Source organism: Cryptomeria japonica, chromosome 10 (assembly GCF_030272615.1).
Source record: "Cryptomeria japonica chromosome 10, Sugi_1.0, whole genome shotgun sequence".
Classification (NCBI taxonomy): Eukaryota; Viridiplantae; Streptophyta; class Pinopsida; order Cupressales; family Cupressaceae; genus Cryptomeria; species Cryptomeria japonica.
The window spans coordinates 823,337,320-823,349,766 of record NC_081414.1 but is presented as its reverse complement, the minus strand read 5'-3'; positions in this window follow the sequence as shown (position 1 = coordinate 823,349,766).

Genomic DNA, 12,447 nt, shown 5'->3' with positions numbered 1-12,447 from the left:
ATAAAGTACTACAGAAGGTGAAGACACTACTGACCGAAATGCTACCTTCAGCTACAGTGTCAACTGATGTAGCCATCCACATTCAACTGGATGAACTCCTTAATCAAATAGAAACATCTGGAGTTGATGCATCTGAGTACTTGAGCAAGCTAAAAGATAAAGAGCTTACTGCAAAAATGATAGAAGAGGTACAAAAAGCTCTAGCTATAGGAAAAGTCAAGCTTGTCAAATTCATTGCTGAGTTGTCCCCTCAACTCAAGCATATTCTTTATTTATTTCAGAAACTTTGTACATTTTCCTTATTCTTTAAAGATATCAAGAATAAAACTGATGCAATTGAGAAAGAGATCACCAATCTCTCAACTAAGTTGACCACAGAGCCAAATTTTGTTCAAAATTTTTATACAAGGTTACAATAGCTCATGGCTCAATAGTTAGAACTCAAAAATGAAGAGCATAAGATTAGGATGGATATAATGACACTCCAGACACTATTCCTTCCTCATCTTTCATCCGTTCAAGAACAGATCAACTGAGCTACACGCCTTTCTACTACAGAAGAGGGAAGCACGCTTGATGGTTTAATATCACTATTGGGTGATATTCAAGCACAAAATTCTTTAATGGAAAGTGTAAGGGATGCACTCTCTATCACTCTCACCGACGCCCAGAAAAAGTATAAATCTATTTTTGATCAGTTGCCACCTCCAAATGGTAACTAAATTTTGATGTTTGTCAAAAAGGGGGAGTGCATAGTATTCAAAGTATCATCCAATAGGAGTGTAAATACACAGGGGGAGCATACCATGCAGTGAATAGAAGAGCAGTATACCAAGCAGATATTTGGGGAGTGATACAGTTTTGATATAGTATTCAGAGTATTGTATATAGGGGACTATACTGAGCAGAGTATGCAGAGCAAGTAAAGCACACAAGCCACAGAACCGAGCATGCAAAATCAAAGTTATGTACAATATAATGATAAGGGGAATATATCTAAATATACTATTTCATTGACTATTGTATATATTGTCAAGTATAGTCATTTTGTGAGCACATAGATTTTTGAGTTATGACTTTGAAAGTAGTTTTTGTCAAACATCTCAACTAATGTCAAAAGGGGAGATTGTTACTACTTATCAAATTGCCATTAGTTTTTATATTCAAAGTCATACTATATATTCTAGTCGGTTAGCACTACCGAATCATGTAGTTGGTATACACAGAGAAGTCGATATGCACAGTCTAGTTGGTTACAGAAGGAAAGTAGTCATAGAATGTAGTATACACTAAGCTATCTACTGAGTATCTTTTTATGTCTACCGAGTAGAAAAGATGACACACCAAGTTGACATACATAGATTGAAACGTGTTACCAGATACATTGAACCTGGACATGCATATGAAAACATGTTACAAGATCGAGGCACATCTAACCGTTATCACATTGGAAATTGCACCAGAAGATTGTGTATGATTTCATGGTCATCTAACCAATGAAATTATTTTTTTGGTTATTCATTCAATAAATCATGTTTGTAAGATCGAAGCAAGGAATTGGATCACCGTCATAAGAGATCTATTTATATAGCATGAGTTATGTATGTATATATGAGTATGAGAAGACTATTACAGAGACACAAAGGTCACAGAGAAGGTTTTCAGAGAACAGTCGAAGAACAGAGTAAACATAAGGGTTTACCGAGTTACTATGTGGGTTACCGAGGTATGCTATAAGCAAGGTAATCTTATTCTGAACACATAGAATCTGCTATAACATTTCAGATGTAAAGTTGTAGATATTTGTAATGATTTTATTATAATATTGTGAAGTTGAAAGAGAAACCTTTAACAGGGTAAAAGACTCTAATCAAGTCTATAAATTGTAAAGCCTCTAACCAGGTGCAGCATTTAGATTAAGTGTTGTAAAATCCTTTAACAAGGTAGATCTAACATATCTTAATACTCCTAATAGGGTAAGCTATCAGAAATAGCTAAAATGTAGCTCTAACCGAGCATCTTTATTATTGCAGTAGTGAAGTTGTGGGTGCCATCCCCACCACAGTTTTTCTCTCTAACCAAGAGTTTCTGCGTAACCAAAACATATGTGTTATGGAGTGAATCATGTATGATTGTTATCTATTTGTTTTAACTTTACGTTATGTTATTACACTATTCGGTTTATGCATAACAGTTAAGTTATTATTGAAGAAATGTTTTGAAGTACTGATTCACCCCTCCCCTCTCAGTACATTAGCTTTCCATATTGGGCCTAATAGATATATCCAAATTAAAAGGGTAAGCACTCATTAAATTTGGTGAACTATGAAAAGCCAAAGCTGAATAGGAAAAACAAATGGCTATTAAAAAGAAAAAGAAAGTACTTCATAAGGTGAAAGCACTATTAACAGATATGCTACCTAAAGCTACAGTGTCAAAAGATGCAGCCATCCATATTCAACTGGATGAACTCCTAACTAAAATAGAGACATCTGGAGTAGACACATCTGAATATTTGAGCAAGTTAAAGGACAAAGAGCTCACTGCTAAAATGATTGAAGAGGTACAGAAAATCATTACTATTGGCAAAGTAAAACTTGTCAAATTTGTTGCTGAGTTGTCCTGTCAACTCAAGCATATTCTTTATTTATTTCAGAAAGTCTGTACATTCTCTTTATTCATTAAAGATATAAAAAATAAAACAAAAGTGATTGAGAAAGAGGTCACCGATCTCTTAAATAAGTTGACCCCTGAGTCAAATTCTATTCAACATTTCTATACACAGCTACAAAAGCTCATGGCTCAACAATTGGAACTTAGGAATGAAGAGCACCAAATAAGGATGGACATTATGACTCTTCAAACCTTATTTATTCCACACTTGTCCTTTATTCAAGAGAAGATCAACAAGGCTACCTCCCTATCCACTTAGCCAGAGGGAAGCACCTTAGATGGACTAATTTCACTATTAGCTGACATTACAGCTCATAATTCACTCTCTGTCACTCTTACCGATGCAAGGACAAAGTACAAATCCATTTTTGATCAGTTGCCTCCACCGAATGGTAACTAAGTTTTGATGTTTGTCAAAAAGCAGGAATATATATAGTATCAAAGTATCAAACAGTGGAGTGTAGTATACAGGGGGAGTATACCGAGCAAAACAGAGTCTCAAATGCACAATTAATTTTGACAGTGAACCGAGCAGTGAACCGAGCAGTGAACCAAGCATTTAATATAGAATATTGATCATAGCGCATGCATAATTAGAATTTTGTACAATATATTGATAAGGGGAAGATATCTAAATATACTATTTTATTGACAAATGTATATACTGTCTGATTAGTCAAATTTTGTTAGTATATAGATTTTTGAGTAATGACTTTGAAAGAATTTTTGTCAAACATCTCAACTAATGTCAAAAGGAGAGATTGTTACTACTTACTAAGTTGCCATTAGTTTTATGTCCAAAGTCATTCTATATACTCTAGTCGGTTACTACTACCAAAATATTCAATTGGTAAGCACAGAGCAGTCGGTTATAGAAGAAAGTAGTCACATAGCCTAGTATACACCAAGCTCTCTACCGAGTAACACTCTATGTCTACCGAGCAAAAAAAATGATATATCGAGTTAACACACATTGAGTGAAACATGTTACCAGATTCATTGAACCTAGACACATGGAAAATGTGTTACAAAGATCAAGGAACAAAAAACCATTATCACATTGGAAATTGCACTTAAAGATTTTGTATGATCTTGAGGTCATCTATCCAATGAAATGTTTTTTATGGTTCTCATTTGATAAATCATGTTTGTAAGATCGAAGCAATGAACAGATCACTGACATAAGAGATCTATTTATACAACATGGATTAAGGATAAAAATATGGAAAAATAGAGATATATGAAGCAAGACATATATGATAGATAAGGAAGCACTTAGTATTGTGACTGTCAGAGACATAGAGGTCACTAAGAAGGTTTTCAGAGAACAATCAAGGAATAGAGTAAATAGAAGGGTTTACCGAGTTAATCTATGGATTACCAAGGTATGCTATAAGCAAGGTAATCTCATTTTGAGCACATAGAATCTGCTATAACATTTCAGATGTGAAGTTGTAGATATTTGTAAAGATTTTATTGTAATATTTTGAGTTGTAAGAGAAACCTCTAACAGGGTAAAAGACTCTAACAGAGTCTATATATTGTAAAGCCTTTAACCAGGTTCAAAATTTAGAATAAGTGTTGTAAAATCCTTTAGCAAGGTAGATCTAATGATCTTGATACTCCTAATAGGGTAAGCTATCAGAAATAGCTAAACATGTAGCTCTAACCGAGCAACCTTTATTATTGTAGTAGTGAAGTTGTGGGTGCCATCCCCACCACAGTTTTTCTCTCTAACCAAGAGTTTTTGCGTAACCAAAATATATGTGTTATGGAGTGAATCATGTATGATTGTTATTTATTTGTTTTAGCTTTATGTTATGTTACAATAGTTTTTGGTTTATGCATAACAGTAAATTTATTGTTGAACAAAGGTTTTTAAGTACTGATTCACCCCTCCCCTCTTAGTATATTAGCTTTCCATATTGGGCCTAACAAGCAGACATGGTTTTCATCGGCGGGAAAAGGTCTTCGAGGAGATAATACCATCGGTGATACATAAAGAGGACTCACTGAAAAGAATATTCTCATCGAAAGAATAATGTCGATCAAGAAAAAGGTAGTTACATCGATAAAAGATATCGATGAGGAAATATGTTTCGAGGAAGCTAAAAGGCATGCCTTTGAAACGCATGGTTTCATCGATGAGACTTTATCGGTGGGAGATGATAAGGGAGTATAAATAAAGGGTTTGGTGAGACAATAGATCCATTCACCAACAGGGCATGATGATTTTGATGAAAGAAGTGTTTCGGTGGAGAAAATAAAGTAGGTCACCGAAGCCCAAGGTTTCTTCGACATAAAAACCTAATAGATATCAGATAGGTATCAGTGAGGAAACAACCATAGTGACTGAATACAGTATTTCAATGAAAGAAGGAAATACTTGATCGAAGTAATATTCAAAATAAAAGTATCGTCGATAGAAACAGGAGTTCAATGATGAGAAGAATCGAGCAGTGGCAAAACTGGATCGGGACAAAGTTTTGTCAATTTGTGCTAACCATATTTTGTCCAATTATATCTAGATAGAGAACGGCATGAAGATATAAACCAGTGATGTTGTGATGTATAAAAATGATAATTTAAGCTAATATTCAAGGATGAAAGATCAGCAAACTTCAAGAGACTCATTAATACCATGGTCACCCACAAGTCATCAAGTGGGTGTAATACCATCGTATTAAGATATCTGGGTTCAAATAATATCGATGAGACCCAAAGATGTCTCATCGATATAGAAGGGCCATTGAAGAAAGGAAGCACCGATGAACTTTAGAAAAGATTCATCGAAGATAGTAATTCGATCGACAAAAGATATTGAGGAAAGCAGAGATGGTTTTCATCGGCGAGAAAAGGTCTTAGAGGAGATAATACCATTGGTGAAACATAAAAGGACTCACCGAAAGGAATGTTCTCATCGAAAGAATAATGTTGATTAGAAAAAAGGAAGCTACATTGATAAAAGATATCGATGAGGAAATAGGTTTCGATGAAGCTAAAAGGCATGCCTCCAATACGCATGGTTTCACCAATGTGAATTTATCGGTGGAAGATGAAAAGGGAGGATAAAGAAAGGCTTCGGTTCAATAGATCCAATCACTGACATGGCATGGTGATTTTGATGGAAGAAGTGTTTCGGTGGAAAAAATAAAGGAGGTCACCGAAGCTCGAGGTTTCTTCAACATAAAAACCCAATGAATATCAGATGGGTATTGGTGAGGAAACAACCATAGTGACCGAATACAGTATTTCAATGAAATAAGGAGATACTTGATTGAAGTAATATTCAAAATAAAAGTATCGTCGGTGGAAACAGGAGTCCGATGATGAGAAGAATCGAGCAGAGGCAAAACTGGATTGGGACAAAGACTTGTCAATTTGTGTTAACCATATTCTGTCCAATTATTTCCAGACAGAGAACGACATGAAGATATTAAACAGTAATGTTGTGATGCATAAAGATGATTTGTTAAGCTGATGTTCAAGGATGAAAGATCATTAAACTTCAAGAGACTAATAAGAATATATATAAATAAATAAATATATATATAATAATAAAAATAAAAATATATCAATATATATATATATATATATAAATGTATATATATATATATGTATATATATAAATGTATATATATAAATATGAATATATATGACTATATATATATATATATACTTGCAAATGTGAATCAAGGATCTAACTTAATATAGGTGTTAAGATAGATATATGTATGGATGTATATATATGTGTGTGTGTGTGTGTGTGTGTGTGTGTGTGTGTGTGTGTGTGTGTGTGTGTGTGTGTGTGTGTGAAATGCCTATATATCTGTAAAGAGAAAATTATTACATGCATTGAGAGTGCTTATCTATCCCAGATAATTCATGAAAGGGTCCTAGGTGGTGAGAATGTTAGATAAAACCTGCATATATATATATGCCGATGAGAGGCTGAATATGAGGATGGATGATTGAATCAAGGTGAGGGTCTGATAATGAAAGTTCCCAGATAAGTATATACAAAAATATTAGATGAGGGGCCTCTCCTTGGGCTAAAGGATGGAAGACTAAATGGGTATGAAGGAGAGGAATAAAAATATATGATTGAGATTTGTGTTTTAATGATTATATCCAACCATGGATTGAGCCTAACTACCTAAGTAAAGTTTGGGAGAATAGATATATGGGCATATTTAAACTAAATGTTTGTCTGAGTATCTATACGTAAATACAAGGGAAAAGAAGAGGAATAAATAAGGGGGTTAAAACATAGTCTGGGCAAGAGAAACATAAGGGGATGAAAGGAGAAACATTCTAATGACCACTTAGGACATGGAAAACAAAAGAGGGGGTCACCTTAAGGTGGCATAGATAGGAGATTGATGCCATCGGCTCCCAAGTTGGCCAATTCATCTGCTCTATTATTGCCCTCCCTATAAATATGATTGAATGTGAACCTATCAAAACCTCTACATAAGTCAAGAACTTTTGACAGCAAAGTATTTAGTCTCAAATTAGGCATACTACCTTTCCTTAGAGCATTGACATTTATAGCCGAATCCCCTTCAATTTCCAAGTTCTTAACTCCTAGTTTCCCGCATAAATGCAAACCCTCCACCAGGGCCATAAGTTCCACCCAATTGTTTGTGTTGATGCCAACTGGAGAGGCAAGGGTTGCTAGTTCCCTGCCTTCCCTATTATGAACAACACATCCTATCCCTGCTTTCCCTGGGTTGCCACGGGATGCCCCATGAAAGTTTAGCTTCATCCAACCTTTGCCTAGGGGCTGCCATCTGCACACATCCCTTGATCGAAGACTTGCAATAGGACCATCTCCTACAAAGGAGGAAAGGATAAGCCTTCCCAATGTTTTATCATCTTTTCATCCCAATAAGTGATAGAGGCATTCTTCAATGTGCCTGATGATAGTCGGTTGTTCATGAGCTCAGTGATAGCTGACTCTATCCTGTTAATGATTCTAGGAACCTCTAGTTTTTCATTCTTAAAGAGACATCTATTTCTCTCTTTCCATAGTTCCCACATAATGGAAGAAGGAAGAGTTGTCCATAAACCTTCAAAGAGATAGCCATGCCTAAGGAGAGGCCATGCCTTGAGCATTCCAAAGATGGTGTGGGGGAAGGACGCAGACCATTCAAGTTTGTTGGTGAGCCAGATCCAACTTTTGTGAGCAAAGGGGCAGTTAAGGAGGATATGATTGGTGTCTTCCTCATCTTCCTTGCAAAGAGGGCATCTACTAGGGCCCTCACACCCCATTCTTTTAAATTTGTCCATAGTTAGGAGCTTGTTCTGAACTGCAAGCCAAGAGAAGATACCTTCCTTAGGCAGACAATATTTATCCCAGCAAAGTTTCAAGGGAAGCTCAGTCATAGGTGTTATAAATGATTTCAAGATGAGAGAGTACCTATCCTTTGAGTTGTATTCTCCACTTAGGGAGCCGTCCCAGATGAGCTTGTCCTCAACCTAACCTAAGGCAATGTTCCTTGATTTAAGAATTGCCATAAGTTTTTGTTTATCTATTACCGAGATATTGTCATCTTCCTTCTCGATCCACTGCCAACAAGCCCCATCCTCTGAAGGGGAGATATAGTTGTTTAATAGGGGTCCTCTATGAGATTCAAGAAGGATACGAGTAGCAGCAAAGTCATGGATATTATCAATAGCCTTATATCCACCCCATGAATCCGACCAAAAATGAGTATTCCCAAAGCACCAAAGTCATGGATATTATCAATTATGTCAAAGCATTCCTTATATGAAGTGAACCACCTACTTATTGAAATCGATGGTTTAAAATTGGGGAGAAGAATGAAGACTATAGAATTAATCGCTTAAATTTTATTAATTTTAAATAAGAGATCTTTTATAATAAAACTAAAATATATATATTTTAATATCATTTATTAGGAGTTAATTTTTCATTAAGTTGAAAATTTATTTCAATTAATTATGTCTTTTTATAATAATTAAAAATTATTATAATTTAATCTATAATTATTTGTCCTATTAAAATTTTAATAATGATAGTTCATAATTATATTTTGAATTAAAGTCTTTCTTTTCTTACTAATTTATTTTAATATTATCTTCTTTTATTATATATTCTATTATTTTTTTATTTATTCTAATTTTTCTACTTCTTCTTTTAAGGGTTGATTTTTTATAAAGCTTAAATTGTATTCTAATTATTTGTGTTTTTTAATGGAATTAAAAATAATAATTAAAAGATATTAGAATTATACATTTTCTCTTATTTAAATTTTACTTATTATAGAATAATTATATTTAAATCTTATTCTAATTTATATAATAAAATAAATTTTAACTTAGCACCTAAATTAAATGTGTAGAGTGAGAGAGAAAGAAAGAGTAACTAACTTTTGATTACTCATTTCATGCCAATAATTTAAGGATATCATATGTCCTTGGAGAGTTATGTTGATGGCAACATGTAATTTGATTATTATCACCATCTCCATCTCTCTCCTTTATCTATATCTCCCTATGTCTCTCTCTTCTCCCCTTCTATCATTTCCACTCTCTCTCTCTCTCTCTCTCTCTCTCTCTCTCTCTCTCTCTCCCCTTCTCACTCCCTATTATTTATATCTCTCTACTTCAATATCATCTCTCTCCCTCTCCCCCTATCTATTTTTTGTATATTTCTTCCTCTTTATATCTATCTCTATATATCTTTTACTCACACACATTTTGTCTTAAACTCCCTTCAAATCTTTATATCTATATCTCGCTCACTCACACAAATACATACTCCAATCTATTTCTCCATCCCTATCTCTAGATATTACACACTCATCTTCCTTCATTTCTCTCACTCTCTCCATATCCCTCTCTACCTCTCCATATATCACTTACTATATCTTTATCTTTCTATCTCTCTATCTCTCCCTCTCTAATTATCACCATCTTTCTCTCTCTATTTCTCACTCTCCCCCTTTTTCTCACCTTCCATCTCTCCCTCTTTCTCCTCCCCTCTATATTTTATAAATTATATTTACTCTTTACATCCTTTCGATCCCTATATCTATCTCTTTATATCCTTATATATTACTTCTCTCCCTATCTCCCCATTGGTCCCGCTTTTTATATTTTTCTAATTCTTCTATCTAATGTATATACACACACTCCATGTTTTTCCCTCTCTCTTTCTCTATCTCTATATCTCTATGTTCCCCCTCTTTATCTCTCCCCCTCTCTCTAAATTGTAAACCTTTCTCTCTCTATTACTTGTCTTTGTCAACTCATTTCCCTCACTCTTGGATCCCTCTCTCATTTTCTCCAAATCTCTTGCACAAATATATTTTTTTTCTATATTTCTCTCCATTTCTTTTCATCTTGTTTATCTATCTCTTCTAGAAATATATCTCCATCTCTCTCTCTTTGTATCCGTCTCTATCTATCTATATTTTCCTCTATCTACATCAACTTCGCCCACTCTCTCTCTTGGCCATCCCTCTCTTTATCTTATCCTCCTCACTATTTCTCTCCATATCTCCCTCCCTCATTCCCTCCTTATCTCCCTATTTATCTATTTATATCTCTACCTCTCTCAATTTTTATTCCTTTATATCTCTATATCTCTCTCTTTCTCTTCATATATATATATATATATATATATATATTTATGTCATCCTCTCTCTAGTTCTATTTGTCCATTTATTTATCTCTCTCCCTCTTCCCATCTTTGTATATCCCTGTCTCCCTTGCTCTATCTTTTTTGACTCCTGTTTTTCTCTATCTTCATTTCTCCCCCTAATCTCTAGACATGCCTCCTTCTATCCATCCATCTCTCTTTCATTCTCCCTCTTTTGGACCTATATACCTATATCTCTTTTCCTCTCTATATCTATTTCTCCCTATCACTTCTTTCATCTATCCCTCTATCTCTATCTCTCTCTACCACTATATCTCTCCCTCTCTCTATATCATTTCATTTCTATATCTTTATCTTTCTATATATGCACCTCTCTCCAACTATTTATTTTTCCCTTCCATATCTATATATTCCTCTCCCCTCTCTGTGTCTCTCTTATATGTCTCTTCTTCTCTCCATCTTCCTCTCCCCATTCTCCATCTCTATCTTTGACTCCATCTATATCTTCATCTTCTTCTCTATCTCTATATCTATCTCTTTACCAATTTCTATCTCACTCTTACCCCTCTATGTATCCCTCTTTATAGCCCTATTTCAACCTCACTTTTGCGCTCACCCTATTGCAAAGATAATATGGACCTGTTGCTAATAAAACTTGATTATCTTCTCAATTCAAAGGTTTTTTTTTCAGTTATGATCTTAAATCCTTTTAAGTGGATGCATAGTTGATTTTAAGCTATCACCTCTCAATTAAGTCCTTTTTTGTACAAACAACATCATGGCCACAAATTGACATCATGCAATACAAAAATTTATCCAAAAATGTAGACCAAAATTTCCCCAATGGACCTTCCACGCCTCTTTGGCATACCTAGTGCACACCAAAATGCAATTGCTAGTTTACATTAATTTACTAAAATAATATTTGTAGTTAATATTACATAAATATTATTATTCTCATATAATTTTAAAATAACAATGATTCTAAAATACAATAATTAGAAATTAGAACAAATATTTTTATTACAATACTATGATGGCAAGTACTCGCCACTACCTAACACTTGTTTTTTATATAATTTTCTTTCACAAGTTGTATAAATTTTAATTATTGGAAATACGTAATAATCATCTCTTTCATCAAATATGTCATAAGATTTTAATATATTTTCATGATTAAATTTATGTTAATTTTTTTTTACAATTAATAGATATGTATATAAATTTAATGATTAATAATATTATTTTATTTAAACTGGGGTTATTCTCATGCAATTTAATAATATTAAATTATGATGATAAAATAATATTATTTATATAATAATTAAAATAATAATCAACTTTTTAGTATTATATTATATTATAGTATTATTATTATTATTTCATATTTTTAAATTATTATTACTTAAAAAAATTATAATTATTATTATTAAATTACTATATCTCATTGTGAACTATTATTTCTTTTATTAAATTATTATTATTAGTATTTTATAAATTCTTGAATACTTATCCAAAATAATTGTAAAAGTGGTAAATAAATGTTAGTGGTTTAAAAACACTCATTAAATCAATTTCATGTTATCTTAATATACTACTTATTAATTATTTGTTAACCACTTATCAGATAATTTTTTGTTTAAATATTTATCAATAGTGTAGATATATCTATGTACATACATACATACATACATGCATACATACATACATGTATATATATACACATGTGCATATGAGTATATGTATGTATGTATGTATGTATCAAAATGAGGGAGAGAGAGAGAGGGGGGATTGGTTTACTAAAAGTGATGAAGAGAGAGGGGCTAACGTGGATGGATGAAGAGATAGGGATATAGGCCTAAATCTTACAAGAGAAAGAATGAGATGAAAGGATATGTAGAGAAAGGGTAACAAATGGAGAGGTTTGTAGACATATAAAGATAGAGAAAAGTAGAAAAATATATAGATGAAGAGAATTCTAAAGAGGGACAAAGAGAGATGGAGTATCAGTATATAGAGAGGGAGAGGTGAGATGAAGAGATTTAGAGAGAGATATAGAGGGATAGGCAGAGAAAAAGAGAAGTAGAGAGGGAAGGAGGTATGGAGGGAGATGTGGAAAGAGATCATTTTAAATTAAAAAAATA